Below are 17499 nucleotides of genomic sequence, written 5' to 3'. Positions count from 1 at the left end.
TCTGGCCGGCGGCCAAAGCTCCCTTGACGACGGTGCCGTCTTTAAAGACGGGAAAAGGCATCCTTCCTGATGGTGACGGCACAGAGGAACTCTCAATGAAAGCACCAATGTCGGTGTCAAAACCGGCGGATCTCGGGTAGGGGGTCCCGAACTGTGCGTCTAGGCGGATGGTAACAGGAGACAAGGGACATGATGTTTTACCCAGGTTCGGGCCCTCTTGATGGAGGTAAAACCCTACGTCCTGCTTGATTAATATTGATGATGTGTGTTACAAGAGTGGATCTACCACGAGATCAATGAGGCTAAACCCTAGAAGCTAGCCTATGGTATGATTGTTGTTCGTCCTATGGACTAAAGCCATCCGGTTTATATAGACACCGGAGAGGGCTAGGGTTACACAAAGTCGGTTACAATGGTAGGAGATCTACATATCCGTATCGCCAAGCTTGCCTTCCACGCCAAGGAAAGTCCCATCCGGACACAGGACGAAGTCTTCAATCTTGTATCTTCATAGTCTTGGAGTCCGGCCGACCATGATAGTTCGGCTATCCGGACACCCCCTAGTCCGGGACTCCCTCAGCAGTCACCAAACCCGTACAAATGGCGACCCTTGGGGCGGTCACCGAACCCGTACACTTTGGCGACCCTTGGGGGCGGTCACCGGTACCCGTCAAATTGCTCGGGGCGATCTCCACAACCTAATTGGAGACCCCGATCTTGCCCGGAACTTTACACCACAATGATTGAGCTCCGAACAACACCAACCGTCTAGGGTGCCAAGGCACCCAAGAGGAACAAGCTCTAGGGTGTCCAAACACCCAAGAGTAACAAGCTCAAGGGTACCAAGCACCCAAGAGTGATAAGCTTCTCAACTTGTAACTTCCACGTATCACGTGGAGAACTCAAACCGATGCACCAAATGCAATGTCAAGGGCACACGGAGTGCCCAAGTCCTTCTCTCTCAAATCCCACCAAAGCAACTAATGCTAGGGCGGAAGATGAGAGGAAGAACAATAAGTAGAACACCAAGAACTCCAAGATCTAGATCCAATGGGTTCCCCTCACATAGAGGAGAAAGTGATTGGTGGAAATGTGGATTTAGATCTCCTCTCTCTTTTCCCTCAAAAACTAGCAAGAATCCGCGGAGGGATTGAGAGTTAGTAAGCTCAAAGAAGGTCAACAATGGGGGAAGAACATGAGCTCAAATGATAAGGTTGAATGGGGAAGAAGGGCCCCTTTTATAGGAGCTCCCGAATCCAACCGTTATGTGCTCAGTCCACGCACGAGCGGTACTACCGCTTAGGGGAGCGGTACTACCGCCCGGGCGGTAGAACACAGAGAACAGAGCAAAAACAGAGGGCGAGGCAGAGCCGAACGAGCAGCACTACCGCTGGAGCTAGCGGTACTGCTGCTTGGCCCAATGGAACTAGGGGCGGTGGTAGCCGCGGTACTACCGCACACGAGCAGTACTACCGCTCCTACTGCTGCTACTACTTCCATTGAACCCGACACGAGACAACCACGTCTCGAGTCGAGGCGGTACCAGCGCGGAACTGGCGCCATACTACCGCTTATGGCCATGGGTGGTACTACCACTGTGGGACAACGGTACTACCGCTTGTGGTGATATGCGGTACTGCCGCTCTTGTCCAGCGGTACTACCGCTGGCACCAACCTAATGCCAAAGCCACGAAAACAAGTACGCTCCAAGGAAAACCAGAACTGCCATAACTTCTGCAAATGAACATCGAATTGAGCAAACTCAAGCTTGTTGGATACAAGACAACGAGTAGCATAAAAACAGCGACAGGGGAGGTATGCCTAACAAAAAGAGGAGAGAAACCTCCAACAGAGAAGAACCGGCAGAACCTCCAACATCGAAAACATCATAGAAGAAGCATGTGAACTCCGTTTTCGATGAACTCAAGCTTGTCATCAAGATGGCCATAAGCTCCAAAACTCACAAAGAGAACCAAACAGGAACCAAGAAAGATGATGCAAGGATGCAAAGGTTTGAGCTCTCTACGAATGATACGATCAAGTTACTCATCGAGAGCCCCCCTTGATAGAACGGCAATCGAACCTAAAACCTGGTCTCCCAACAACCATCATGAGACTGGTAAAAAGGAAAACCTATCAAGGGCAAACCTTTGCCTTGCACATGGTCCACTTGAGCTATATGATGATGATCTTGACTCCCTCAAGTTGGACCACCTTTCTTGATTGCGTTGGCTCGATGAAGACTAGTTGATTGCTCCCCCATACTCCACTATGGGTGAGCCACTCTTCTGCACATCTTCATAAGTCCATTGTCACCATAATGGATGGCAAGCTTCAAGCATTTGATCTCTTCGTGATGCTTCACTTGAACTTGAACACCACAACCTAACCCCACACTGAACTCTCACGAAGATCATGGGTTAGTACACAAAGCATGATTGACAAAGCTTACCATACCATGGGATCGCTTGATCCCTCTCGGTACATCGTTGTCGGTACCCTTTTGATCGGCACAATGCCAAGCTCACTAGAGGGCTTCTTGATCATATTCGAATCATAGCTTAACCTCTTTGGGTCCGACTTTGATCATATTCGAATCAGAGTCGTTAAAAAACTCTCAAGGTCATTTGGGGGCTTCCTGTTCACACATGGGTCGTATTCGAACCCAAGAGAACATAGTTGTCGGTACCCTCTTGATCGGCGCAACGCCAAAGCCACTAGGGGCTACATGATCATATTCGAATCATAGCTTAACCCCTTTGGAACGGTTTACTAATCGTATTCATATCAGAAGCCTTTGCTTTATTTTATCTCTATTTGACTTAAGTGTTTTGGAAACGATCTTTGGTTTATCTTGAGACTTTTCTTGTTCAGATTTAAATATAAGTGCAGTTTAGCTTTAAACCCGCTTAGTTTTGAACGATAAGTCACCAACATGTGATAAACATCATATACTTGGAAGTAAGTGGCTTCTGAGGATTGAGTTATCACTCTTACTGTGCGGGTCATATAAACCGGCAGTTCAAAGTTCAAGTCACATGTATGATATTAATAGTATGTTTCAAACAACTATAATTCATAACAGGTTTATCTGTGATTCTTATCTTCATGATGAAAGTTATATGACCAACCTTGCGGTAAGCCGCCAAGAGTCTTTGTGTGCATGACAGTTTAACGGCTTCTTATGCACAAGGAATACAGATGATAAAAAGGAGCAAATATAAGATGGCGGCTTAAACAGTGTTAAGACATCAAAATGTGCCTGATGGCACGACAAGCAAAGTCTTTTCCATCCTATTACATGACTCCTCGAGTCCAAAGGATTAAATTGTTTTTCAGCGGGTTACAAAAATAAGATGTTGGCGGATCAACTCTCTTGTTGGCCTGAAGCGTCCAGGTCAGCCCTCTCCGCTTCTTTGCCCTGTTCCCTTTCCTGGAAGGTTGATGATGACCAGTCAATGTCATTCAAAGCTTCAAATTCAGCTTCATCATCAATTAGTCCGGCGGGGTCAACTTCAGGGGCAAAGGTATGCTTACGGATTGGGGGGATCGGGCTGGTCACTTTGTAATGTGGCATTGGAATTCTCCGGTTCTCTGTGTCATAACCCGGTTGGTACTTGGTGAGATTTACTTCATCAGCTATGAGGGTGGCCATGGGCCGTACGTCCTTCACACAAGTGCCAAAGTCTTCCTGTTCAAAGGGAGTGCCATCCTCCTTAAGGCTCGGATAACCAATGGCGATGTCGGCCGGGTCTAACTCCGGTAGCCAAGCTTTGGCCCGGCTTAAAGCATTCACCACTCTGGCTTTGGCAGACGAACGCGAGTCGCTGGGGGAGCACAGAAAGTTTCTTTAGCAAATCCACCAGGAGTGTGGGCACTTTATTGGACAAGGCCACTATGGCTAAGGCACGGTTAGACCCAGTATAGAGTTGTTCTACCAATGTATACACTGCTTTCAGCTTTATCAACATATCCTGATTAAGATTGGAGCTCCTGGGGCCTGCATAACAATGTCAGGTGCGTTAGAAACAATTTATATGATCATTGGAAAGTTTCAAGTATTTAACGCTTGTAGGGCGACTTACCAAAGATCGCTGAGACCATCTAAGATATATGGCGTTTTAAGCCGGATAATTTGACTGTTGCTTCTTCAAGAGCCGCCTCTGCCTTCTCGGCTTGATTGGTCAAGGCAATCTTTTCATCAGCCCAGGCCTTTTTCTCCACTTCAAAGTCTTTTTTCAGTTTTTCTTGTTCAGATACAATGAATTCAAACTTGGAGTTGGCTCTTTGGGTTTCCGTCTCTTGTGCTTCCAGGCGGTTCTTCAGGTCAGATACTTCTGATTCAAGTTGACTGGTGGTGGCCTGTACAAATACCGGGTCAAAAATCATAACTATTAGCATCTAATATTACAAGTCCCAAGCCTTTTGCAAGCAACAACACTTGGCACTTGGGGGCTAATGTCTACCGAAGAATTTTCTCTACGTGGCGGTTCATGAGAGTAAGTCCCAAGTACGTTGCAAGCAAAAGCACTTGGCACGTGGGGGCTAATGCATATTGCTATTGAATATTTTGCAAGTATCTTATTCTATTCAAGCATGTTAAGGACCGGCTCAACAATACTGCTTAAGCCAGCCCTTGGGGGCTACATAGTAAGCTGGAATTCTTACATATTTTGTCCCTATATATTACTAATTTTATTAAGCTTGTTTCTAAGTCTATAGCATATTCATCATAAGCAATAGACTTGGGGGCTAGCATAACAAGGGTAAATCAGTACAGAGAAAGGATTGTACCTCAAACTTCTGGTGCATCTGCTTCACCATATTAATTTCAACGTCACAACTGCTATGTACTTGGCTTAGATAGCCAGAGAAAACCTCCCCAATAGTCATATGAGTATAATCAGCAACATCAAGCTTGACCCGGCGGCGTTCCAGAAGCTCCTCGGCGGAGGCCAGTATGGTTGGCCTCCCCGGTTCAACATAACCGGTCTTGGTGATATCGACATCAGGGTCTTGAGGATCATCTGTCCTAGCCGGGCTAGGGAATTCCGGGTTTTCAGAGCCATCGGCGGCTCGCTCAGCAGGTGGGTCGGCAATTGGCATGGGCGTGTCATAAGCTGGCTCAGGTGGCGGCTCATGAGTAGAGGCTTCAGGGGCGGCTATTCCAAGCTCTGGTTCTTTGAAGATATGCTCATCGGCCGACTTATCTTTCTTCGCCTTCTTGCTGGGTTTTGCTTTTGCACTGCATAAGATTAAAAGGTTAGTGCAAGTACAAGGAATTGAAATAAACACAGGATAAGCAGGTTATCATTACCCTGGAGCAGTTTTGAAAGCCGGCAAGTTAGACTGCATTGAGTCACCGGAGGAAGGTGAAGTTTTCTGATAATTCGAGTCAAAAGGATTCAGTGGTTGACGAGTGAGACCCACCAAAGGATAAGAAGAATTTAAGTCAGAGGTGACCTCGTTTCGGCGCTTCTGTGGTGTGTTCGGTAAGCCGAAGGAGAGTTCAGCATCTTTGTTGGTCCGGGTCTGCCTCCGTCTCTAATGAATCTGTTGCTTCAAAATAAATTGAGGATCTTGATAAGCTAAGGGATGTGAAAATCTTACTTTATGGGTTACCCGTCGGAGTTTTTGTCTCGGCAAAGGCTCTGCGTTGGAGGAAAATAATAGTTACCTCTTCATGCACCTCGTGACTCGTGCCCATGTCCTCCTGATCATAATCAATATCAATAAGGTGATTAAAAAATGAGCCAAGAGAGTCAAGGGCTACCTCCGACTCAGAAGAGTCCTCCAATTGAAGTAACTCGGAAGCGCTGGGTTTCTTTCCCCTTTTCTTTACAGCAGCTTTCCTGGCGGCTCTCTTGGCCTTCCTGGCCTTCTTTGCAGCTTCATGATCATATTTCGCCTTCCAGAATTTATCATCAGCCTGTGAAAGTCGGCAAAGGAGTTGAGTACAGATGAAAACATTAATGATGGAGATGATTTATTCAGCTTGGTGACTTACCGCTGGAGCCGGGTTAGCTTCGCAGAAAGGGCTTAGGCCTATCTTGCCACAATCTGCTAGGCTCTTGTTTAAGAGCGACTTGGTCATGTCATTGATGAGATCTTCGGGTAAGTCATCAGAACTGTGTTGCAGAGAATCATCTCTCTTGCCTGAATAGGTGCACATTAAACTGGGGCGGCGGCTTAATGGAATGATCTGCCAGGCGAGCCAAACCCGGACTAAGTCATTGCCATTTAGCCCGTTCCCCAGAAGAGCCTTGATCTTAGCCAAGATGGGGGCGAGCGTCTTGCGTTTGGCGGCTATTATTTTGTCAGGAAGTGGATGATTGGAATCAAGACGAAGAGCTCGAAACCCGGGCAGGATTCTCATCAGCTGGAGAAGTGTCTTGGCAGTAGAACCATGTTTGGTTCCAGTCTTTTGGATGACTTGGTGGATTGGCATAGGGAAAAGTGACGTCTCTCCGACGCTGGATTGAGACACCACCAAGTTCCAAGCTTTGTCCATTGGCACATTCATTTTGGCGGTTCAAATAGAATAACTCTCTAAAGAGTAACAAATTGGGTTCTTATCCAAGATATACCTCACTGAACACTTGGAAATTGCAAATGATAGACACGGAATTGGGTCCGATGTCTTGAGGACGGAGATCAAAGAAGTGCAAGACATCCCTAAACAATTTTGAGTCGGGTGGTGAGAAACCCCGGTTCATATGATCAGTAAAGACGATAACTTCCCCCGCTTTGGGCTGAGGCTTTTCCTCTGTTGGATCGGGAGCACGATAAGACATAACTTCCTTCTTGGGAAGATAGCCAGTCTTCACAAAGTCATCAAGTGAGTTGTCTATGACGATGGATTTGACCCAATTGCACAAAGTGGGCGGCTTAGGAGGCATTGTGATGAAAGCCTAAGAAAAAGTAAAGATTTCCAGTTCAAATTTAGAACCGGAGGGAAACATTACAATACTTATTGAAGACGGCTGCTTACAAAGGGGCCTAATGGTATATGACTAACTACGTCAGGTTCTTTAAACCGCTGTGGGTAAACAGGTTATTTAAGCCTCCATGAGTATTTGACATTATCTATTGAGCATTGCAATCTGGTCTGGTGGTTTCAACCGCCATGGCTATGTGGATCTAACAAGTGCAGGTTTTTTACGAAGTATTGCACAAACAAGTTTCACAAGCCGCGACAATAATTTTGGATCAAATGATGTTCAGGAAAAGAAAATATTCTAGACCTAAAAAGCAAGTACAAATGACTTCATCAGTCCTAATGAGGCCTCTTTACAAGATAAAGGGATCTGCTAGTATCAAAAATGGGTGCGAAACAGCTACCGCATAAGTTTTATACTCTTTTTGGATCAAAGGAGGCTACAGTGGTGAAGCTACAAAGAAACCGAGATGAACAGCGAAGAACACAGAAAGAACTTACAAACCATAATGCAGATCTGAAGCATGGGAAGAAGAAGACTTCCGGCTGCAGGGCTACTTCGGAGGCTCGCCGCCGTTCTCTGCACGGATTCAGGTCGATGCAGCGGTGAAGGTCGACGAAGATGAGGTGCGCGGCGGCAGCGGCGGAGCTTGAGCAGCAGTAGGGTGCGAGAGGAAGAAGATGAGGAAAGGGGAGAATGAGAAGAGACCTAGTCATGCCTATTTATAAGGGAAGGCTAATAAGTGGGCGCGAAAAACGAGGAGGCTGAAGACATGGTTATCCAACTACAAAGACGCCTTGATTTTCGGGATGGTCATTAAAAGATAAAAGATCCGTTGAAATATATCGGACAAAACGTGCATTAATGTCACATGACTTCATGGCGGGTTGCCACAAATCCGAAGGATGACATCATGGCAGGTTACAGAAATTTCATAAGCAAGGAGCACAAGATTTTTTATTAAATGTCGAAGATTGACATGAACCAGTTCAAATCAATCTGGGGCCTAATGTTGGAGATATAACTATTAGGTATGACCCGCCCAGGAGGGGCCGGGTTATACCTACGAGTACTTTGAAGCCCAAGACCAAGCTTGAAGATGGCGGTTCAGTTAAGGGCCCAAAGCCCAGAGGCGACTTAAGGCTTATAGAGATAAACCCCCATATGTACATTACTTGTATTGTAAGGCAAGAATAGTTAAGAGACCGAGCCAGACACTGTTTATGAGCCAGCCGGGACTCTGTAAGCCACTGGGCGTCGACCTCTGTATATAAAGGGATGACCCAGCGGCGGTTCGGGTCAAGCGGATTCGCTCCCTGGTTATCGAGACATAATCCGACCTCTGTATATAAACCTCGTGTCCTTTGTCCCGATTAACCCCTTTAAGCTTCCTAGTTGCGATGGCTCCACGACTAAGTCCTTTCACGAGGACATCTGACGTGACAATTCCATGACAATCACCCTGTTATGTTGTGACGTCTAATAGCACACAAGGCATTCCTCTGGTATCCGGGAGTTGCATAATCTCATAGTAGGAGGGGTATGTATTTGACATGAAGAAAGAAATAACAATAAAACTGAACGATTATAATGCTAAGCTAATGAATGGGTCTTGTCCATCACATCATTCTCCTAATGATGTGACCAGTTTATCAAATGACAACACATGTCTATAGTTAGGAAACTTAACCATCTTTGACCAACGAGCTAGTCTAGTAGAGGCTTACTAGGGACACGATATTTTGTCTATGTATCCACACATGTATCAAGTTTCCAGTTAATACAATTCTAGCATGAATAATAAACATTTATCATGAAATAAGGAAATATAAAATAACAACTTTATTATTGCCTCTACGGCATATTTCCTTCATATCAAGGATCGTTACTGACTCTGGGAGCGCAGCGGAAGTAGACGAGTCGGTGTAGATCGTACTTGGAGTCCCGCCAACGTCAATGACGCTCCCACAAACCGCCCTTGAACAATCCCTCAAATGGAAGACCGAAAGCACAACCTCTCTACTTGATTGCAAGTGTACGGTCTTCACGACCCGACAGCGCTTTGCCGTCTAGAGCTAATTGTCACCGAAGAATTAGAAGGAGGAGATTAGAACCACAAGGGGCTTCTAATTATTAGGATTATAGGTGGCTAGAGCTAGCTCTAATTAGCCAACTAGGACCAACAAGAACTAGAACTAGATCAACTAGAGGAGGCTCCAAAACTTGTATATCCATACGGTGTAAATCCTCTAGTATATATAGGTTAGAGGGGAGGGAGAGGGCAGCCACCAAAGGGGGAAAGTCCCCCTTGGGGTGCCGGCCTAGGGAGAGGGAGTAGGACTCTCTTCCTACTTGGGCCCTTGTGGCCCAAGTTGCCTTCCACCTCTTGGCCTTTTAAGGCCTATTGATATTTAAATTAAATATAAAATGTTCCGAATATTTTCAGAGAATTATATATTTAATTTAACAACCCCGGAAACATTTTCCACCTATATGTAATTAATCAGTAGTATCCGGTATTACCCGATATTCCTGAAACCCTTCTGGTGACCCCGAAACGCTTCTGGAACCTCTCGGAACTATTCCGGATATTAATGAAACAATTCCACAAATATATTCTCATCACTCCCGTCCCACTAACACTCAGCAGATCGTGATTACCTTAAGCTTGTGACCCCATAGGTTCGGAAAAACATAGACATGAACGAAACCCCTTCGTTCAATGACCGATAGCGGAACCGTGGACATCCATATTGGTCCCTATGATTACATGAATGATATTCGAGTGAACCTTTAGTTATCGTGTGATGTTCCCTTTGCTTCGTGATACTTTACAAAACCCGGTGTGCATCGGTATCCTCCTGAGTCATCACCATGCTCACTATACCATTAGTCCTCTTACCGGTTTTGCTCTTCTTTCTCGTTGACGTGTTCTGGCATCCCCGTAAAGTGGTCACCTATGTATGGCCAAACGATGATCGATGCCTGCACATTGAGAGGGCCCTAAGAATATGTCTCCATCATTGGAGGAGAAAATTCCACTCTTGAGCTGTCTGGTCACTTGTCAAAATTTTCGGTGTGCCTAAAAGTTGTCATTATGATCACCTTGTTACATATGATGTTTGAGCAACCCCAAAGCCCATCGTCCGGTACGAAGTAACCTGAGACACTCTCATGGTCTGAGGAACTAAAACACATACTAACACTCTGTAGTCTAACAAATGATTTCAGACGATTTAATCACATAGTATAATAGACAAGTATTGGGCCGATTCAATATGATCGTTCTTCTAATGTCACACCCTCAATGTTGTTTTGACTACCTTACACTTAAAAATATCCTAAGATCCGGAAAACATGATCACCAACAAAACTTGAGCTGGTTTTAGAGGCGAGACGAGAACCTATTGTTTACCGTTTATCATTTCACACGTGCATATGAGTTTTCCACGAAATCGCATATTCCAGGATCATAGCAGTTATAGCATGAAATAAAAACTCTTAATTATGAATAACGAAAATATAATAATACAATATTATTGCTTCTAGGGCATATTTCCAACAATAGACTACTCCTCCAGAGAGTGCAGAAGCCTTGCGGAAGTGGTCAATAAAGGCATGCAAGGCTATGTTCGCATTGAGACCACCACTGAGGAGGACCTAGGGGAGCATATTCAAGATGCAAAGACACCGAAGGCAGATTCAAAGAGTTTGGCAACTTTGTTCTCAAGAAAGAATGAGATGTGACTCCAGCTCTTAGAAAATGAGCTTGCTGGTATCTCATAAGGCACTCCCAGCATCAGCCAGTACTTTACAAAAGTAAAGAATATTTGTCCTGAGGTATCCCAGCTTGATCCTGAAGAGAAGATGAGGCGAGGATGATAAGGATCATTATCCATGGCCTAATACCAAAGTACAATGGATTTATGGCCGCGGTGAGAGGATGGCCTACACAACCGGCTTTTGGTTGAACTAGAGAATTTGTTGGCTAATCAGGAGGCGTTAGCTAAGGAGATGGGAAGTATCACATTAAAAGAGACGGTTGAAGAGGAAGCACTCTTTATCAAAAGAAAGAAGAGTCCACTAAGAGACTGAGAAGATGTGAAGGAGAATTGGATAAGAGGTAAAAGGTGGTGCCCAAAGGAGAGCTACTGCTCCGCGGGAGCTCAAAGAAGAAGAGAAGAATATTAACATGAGCTAATGGAAGAAAGAAGAAAGAAAGGTGAGTGCTTCAATTGTGGCAAGAAAGGTCATCGTGTTAGGGACTGCTAGAGTCCAAAGAAGCACTCAGAAGGGAATGTGGCTACTATGGCGAATGTCACCGTGAAGGAATTTCCGAGAGAGGAAGAGTGGGATGTCGAGGCATCAATCTGCATGGAGGATGAGAGGAAGAGTGGGATTAGTCAGAAACATAAGGTGGCTTCTACATGGAGGTGAGCAATAGAGATCTCATTGGTGAATTCACAATACATGGATTTGACAATGACTGTGAGGAACTCACCTATGGAAAAAGGGATGCCTACTTAGAGGAGATAGAGCATGTACTCTGATGGTAAGAAGTCACAAGAGGTAGAGCATGATAGACCTATAGATGGAGCATTGATTAATCATGGAGATACACCAATGCAATCTGAGGAGAAGAAAGAGGACGTACAAGGTATCTATCTTCTTATACTCAAGGAGCTTCATCCGATCAATGTGGATGATATGGAAGGTAAGGAGGAATTTTGGAGATCAAGGCCAGCAGGCATCTCGGGCACGCAAATGTTGAACCTGCTTAAGTTAATTTACCAACATATAAGGAGGCTACAAGGGGGCAAGTACGAAGAAGGTCCAATAAGATAAATGAGTTTGAAGGTTGCAGCCAAGTAGATAACAATCTCGGATTAGTAGAGAATGTGTTGAAGGGAGAGAAATCTCCATGGCATGAGGAAAAGAAGAAATTCATGAATGGAAGAGTGCATAAGATCCATGGACATCAACAAGGATATGATCCACCAAGCAAGTATGCATTAAGGGGGAGTGTTGAGAAATGCAATGCATACTTGGAAGGTTCTAGAAATATGATGAAGATTTCAAGAAGCTTCTAGAATATTATGGAGTATTTCATGAGAAAGGAGGATATTTAGGAGAAGGTTCTAGAAGCTACATGAATAACCATGATGGAAAGATTTAGATATAACTCTAGAAGTATGGAAGTTCTAGAGTAAGATATTTTGGTGTAGTAGGAAATATCTAGAAACTAGATACTTCCCATGGACACTCTAGAATAAACATTAGACATGGTTTGACATATAGTAGAGAAATATAGAAATAAGATATTTGTATGGAGTTCTCTAGAATTGTGTTGTAGGGCTTGAATGGTTGACACTTGGCAATGATCTAATGGTGCTGTAATCCTATAAATAGGTGTGCCACCCCTCTCATGTAAGCAAGCAAGCTAGCTATGAAGTAAGAACTATCAAGTGAGAGTGATAGAGATGTCAGAGTAGTTAGAGGTAGACACAAATAAAAGTTGTACCAAATCTATGGTAGTGAATATTAAAGGGACGAGTTACCCCATCACAAGAGTGTGATATCCCAAGCATGTGAAGGTACTCAAGAGTGTGAGTATTAGGGCCACCACAGGACAGGTTTCTACGGTTCATCTCAGAGCTGAGGTAGCCCTCGGATTTTTCAGTAATACTAGTAGAACTTTTGCGAGATCAATAGATTTATCGTTTTGTGTCTCTGTCAATAGTAGTATAAGGTTGTGTTTCTTTACACGTAGAGTACGATAGTGGTCGTTCTGTGATCTTGGAATCTCGATATAATTTTTATTATGTCCGAGATGTTTTATACTTTTGATGAACTTTTATAGCAGGTATGATCCTTTTAGAAGAAGAAAAAGACACAATACATAGGAGTCATACCCCTTGTCTAGACCAAACAAGCTGTGGAGCGTCAGAAGACAACAAACATGACATATTACAAGCATTGTTCTGAATGTCTCCGTCCGAACTGATAGAGTTTTGATTAAAATTTGATTTTTTCCAGAAAATTAGATGAGAATCATAAATAGTCTGACCATTCTAGAAAAGTTAAAAGTAAATTTGGATGAGCACCTTGAGAGAAACATAGTTCCTAGTTTTTTAATCCAAACGTTGACTCAAATATTGAAATACTCAAAATATATGAAACCCCCAGAAAACTATAAGTACTTTAGTGATTTTGGGACAAATGTGTTTTGGGGCTCTTGTGGCATAGAAGTTGTGCTTTTGTGGCACCAACTCAAAAAGTTGCATTTTTTTACACGAGTCCTCCAAAGTTGTGATTATGTGGGATTTACTCTATAATTTAAGCATACAGAACAATAGCTTTATGACATATTATCTGTTACAGTTTCTATACTATCATTGTCAGAATGATTAAAGCATCCCTGGAGATAGTTTTGTAGGGGGCAACAACATGTCCCGAGTGTTTGTCCGATCGAGAGAAAGCAGACAAGCAAAAGCTTGAGCTTTCATAGTTTCATAGGCAATTGGAGATGCGAGTAGCAGGATAGATGTCATCACATGGACGGGCAATCAAGGAGATGTGAGTAGTTAGATAGACACCATCGAGTGGAGGGCAATCAAGGAATCAATTCTCCATCATCATAGACCCCCTTTCATTTTCTCTGAACTATGCATCATAGTAGCTGGGTGTGTGTTGTGTTTTGAGTTGCCTAATCTCAGATGTTTTCTTTTGCCTGATCACAGATGTTGGGGTGGTGGCGATCGGTGAGACTTGTGTTACTTGAAAGTTGCAACTTATGTAAAACTTGATTTTTTTTCAATCATTGTTTGTATAGGGAAATAGTTATAATAGAAAAGTTGGGTTTTTGTTTACGGCAATAGTTGGTTTGTTGCGTTGATGAAATCCGAGGGATATCCTCTTCTTTTGATAAAAAGTTTAGCATCTTTCATTTTATTATCTTCTACTTTTATTCACGATGTTTCCATAATATTTTTTTAATAAAGACAGCCAAAGGGCATCTTAGATCTGATTATCATCAAGGAAAACAAAGATGAGTACAATGCATAGACAACTGAACGCGGAACGACCAGTAAAAAATAAATTTACATTAAAAAGCATACTAGTCTTCTTCTTCCTCTGATTGAGCGTCGCCCGCCGGAGATTGAAAATTACACTGAACTAATAGCAAAAAAGAGCGACAACTGCAAACGCCCTCGCCATACTAGGCTTTGAAGACTGCAAAAGCTACTCGCCCCTTGAGACGAGATCTAAAAATTGTTGAAGCAGCATCGGTTGGAACATCACCCCGAGCAAAACAGACTTGCAATCCACCACCACCAGTTCAGAGGGTTGGAGAAACCAGGTTAAGCCACAGAACAACACAGAAGAAGGTGTCGTAGTCGCCGCACCAAACGCCAGCCAAAAGCGCTCCTTGAAAGAAACACGAAATGCCAAGATCTGAAAGAAAGCCAACCAATCTGGGGACACAAATTCTCACAGGCCCTTCGCCGGCGCCGGATCGGACGTCGTTGAGGTAGGGAGAGACTGAAAAGACTTTATTCCAACACGCCATTGTCGCCATCACCTCGTCGATGTTGCCGGAGAAACAAAACCTAAGAAAAACATAACAAGATGGACGGGTCCCCACTCCTCTTGCCGCGATGAGGAAGTGGCAGGAGTTGGCCAACAGAGTAGCGAAGTCGTGAAAAGCAAAAATCCTTCCCTGAAATCGTATGAAGAATTTGACGCTCTGACCGGAAAACTCAAAACGGTGCCCGGGATCATCTGCTCCCTCTCAGCAAAAAATTTAAAAAAAAACTAAAAAAATTCAAAAAATTCTAATTTTTTTTTGTGGTGGTAGATAATTTGACGCGTGAGGTGCGCCCTAAAATTCAACTCATTTGGACATCTGAACAGCTCTCGGCAAAAAAGACAAATCGGGTCAAAACAGTGCGTGAACAGTAAACATTTTTACAGACCCTGATTTTGTCTTTTTTGCCGAGAGCTGCTCAGATGCTCAAATGAGCTGATTTTTGAGGCGCACCTCACGCGTCAAATTATCTACCATCACAAAGAAATTTAAATTTTTTTGAATTTTTCTAGTATTTGTTTTGAATTTTTTTCTAAGAATGGATGCAGATGAGCACAGATGCAGATTAGCCGCACTCACTCTGACTTGTGTTTTCCTCAAGAAGAACCAATGGAGTAGCGAAACAAAGCGCACCGTCCTGTAACTTTTTTGTTCATCTTGAAACTCACCGTCCTGTAATAATATAAACTGTAACATCAAAATAGAACGACGAGCTAATCTGTCAAGTCACCTTTCCAGAACAGTCGAATGCGTACGTGGCGCCACCGACACGTTCGGCAAATCAGCAGTGCGACGCGTGCACACGCCCAGGCTATCCCTGTGTCCGCGGCGACCACTTTGGGCCTCCCGAGTCCCGACTCACATGCGTGCAGTGCACACGTACCCCCTGCGGTAGCCACCTGGCCTGCCAGACCCCGGCCTGTCGCTACGGCATAAATATCAACCCGGCAATCCACTTCTCTGGACACAACGACTCACGACCTTTCTGTAAGCCAAAGAGCAAAAGCTAAAGCCACAATCAAGTCCAGTTTAGGAAGAGGCAGAGATGGAGTTCCAAGGGCAGCACGACAACCCCGCCAACCGCGTCGACGAGTACGGCAACCCGTTCCCGCTGGCCGGCGGCGTGGGGGGAGGACACGCCGCTCCCGGCACCGGCGGGCAGTTACAGGCCCGCAGGGGAGAGCACAAGACCGGTGGGATCCTGCATCGCTCCGGCAGCTCCAGCTCCAGCTCGGTATGATACTCTGTCGACACACACATGTACACATTCATCTGCTTCTGTATGTTTAGATGTTCATTTCCGTGGCTGCTGTGCAGTCTTCCGAGGACGACGGCATGGGCGGGAGGAGGAAGAAGGGCATGAAAGAGAAGATCAAGGAGAAGCTCCCCGGCGGCCACAAGGACAACCAGCAGCACATGGCGACTGGTACAGGGACTGGGGAGCCTACGGGCCGGGGACTGGAACTGGTGGAGCCTACGGGCAGCAAGGCCACGCAGGAATGGCCGGTGCCGGCACTGGCACCGGCGAGAAGAAGGGGATCATGGACAAGATTAAGGAGAAGCTGCCGGGACAGTACTGAGCCGACGGCTCCGGCTGGCCGCTTCCTTTGCATAGCTACACGCGTCAATGCCTTCTAGTTCCACGTGATCTTTTTGTTCAATAATAATAAGATGAAGCAGAACGAAAACTTGTCTCTGATCTCGTCTGTGTCAGGGACACTTTTCTGTATACAGCGTGCGTCGCGTTTGTTATGTTTTGTGTGTTGTGTCTTCATGTTGAAACAAATTTAGTGTACAACTGAACTTGTTTACATGAGGGTCCTTCTTTTTACCCTTTTTTACCAGTCAACGAGCGTTCGAGCTAATGATTAAAATGACACTTTTTCAGTTATTACGGTTATCATGTTTTCAGCAAAGGTAGTTATAAATTAGATCATATGAACATAAATGATAATATCCTCTATAACATTATGTTTTCGTGTTTTATAGAGCCACATTATTCAATTGAGGTTTTAAATTCAATTAAAATTGAGCACCTAGTTTAGACGGATGAACAAATTTTCAACGCTCTCTCATTCAATACTCTTATACCATATACTACTACTTTTATACCATATAGTACTATAGTACTATAGTTTTCTACTCCCTCTGTCCGGAAATACTTGTCACCACCAAAATAAATAAAAGAAGATGTATTTAGACATATTTTAGTTTTATATATATTCTTTTTTATTCATTTTGATGACAAGTATTTTCGAACGAGGGAGTATTTTTTTAAGGCATCACAATTAATTAATGTTTTTAATTTAGAATTAGCATTTGATTTCAATCTCATAAGGAGCTTCTCAATTCAATTCTTTTAATTTCCTAGGTTCTCAAATTTTAAAACTGATTTATTTAATTAAGCTATTCAATTTTAAATTTGGTTGACAATTTTGCTTTTCTAACAGGCTCCCTAATTCAATTAGTTTAATTCCTGAGATTCCCTAATTCTGAAGCTCTTCCATTTAATTAAAATATTTAATTTTAAATTTGATTTTTCATTTAATTGAGAAATTCAATTTTAAATTTGGTTGATGATTTTGTCGGGTCAATGTTTTTTTCTAACCAATCAGCGGCAACCAGCAACTGGCCTATAAAACATATGATTACGATGCCACTCAGAAAAAGGCACCATCATATGACATTGTTACATTAATATAGTACATTTAGCAACACCAAAATTTCAGAAAATCACACAACAAAAGGCCCATCAAATCATCGCATTAAAAATAAAAATAAAGTACACTCCATTATATCCTTGACCTGCAAAACTAAATATTCCACAGTTCTAAAATATAAGATGCATTAATTTTAAAAAAGACAAATTTCTTTAATTTATTTGATGATGAATCTAATCATTCCGACTTGATATTATAGACTTTAATATATTTTTCTAGAAATTAGATTAAACTTAAAAGGATTTTTTAATGT

The 17499-nt window shown here is 43.6% G+C and overlaps 1 pseudogene; it reads left to right on the top strand.

Annotated features, from left to right (window-relative positions):
* Window positions 1-15500: 15500 nt before the first annotated feature.
* On the top strand, window positions 15501-16413 carry LOC119306354 (annotated as a pseudogene).
* The last annotated feature ends 1086 nt before the right edge of the window (window positions 16414-17499 follow it).

This window comes from Triticum dicoccoides, chromosome 5B (assembly GCF_002162155.2).
Source record: "Triticum dicoccoides isolate Atlit2015 ecotype Zavitan chromosome 5B, WEW_v2.0, whole genome shotgun sequence".
Taxonomy (NCBI): domain Eukaryota; kingdom Viridiplantae; phylum Streptophyta; class Magnoliopsida; order Poales; family Poaceae; genus Triticum; species Triticum dicoccoides.
The sequence above is the reverse complement of the archived record's forward strand: the minus strand, read 5'-3'. Positions and strand labels throughout refer to the sequence as shown.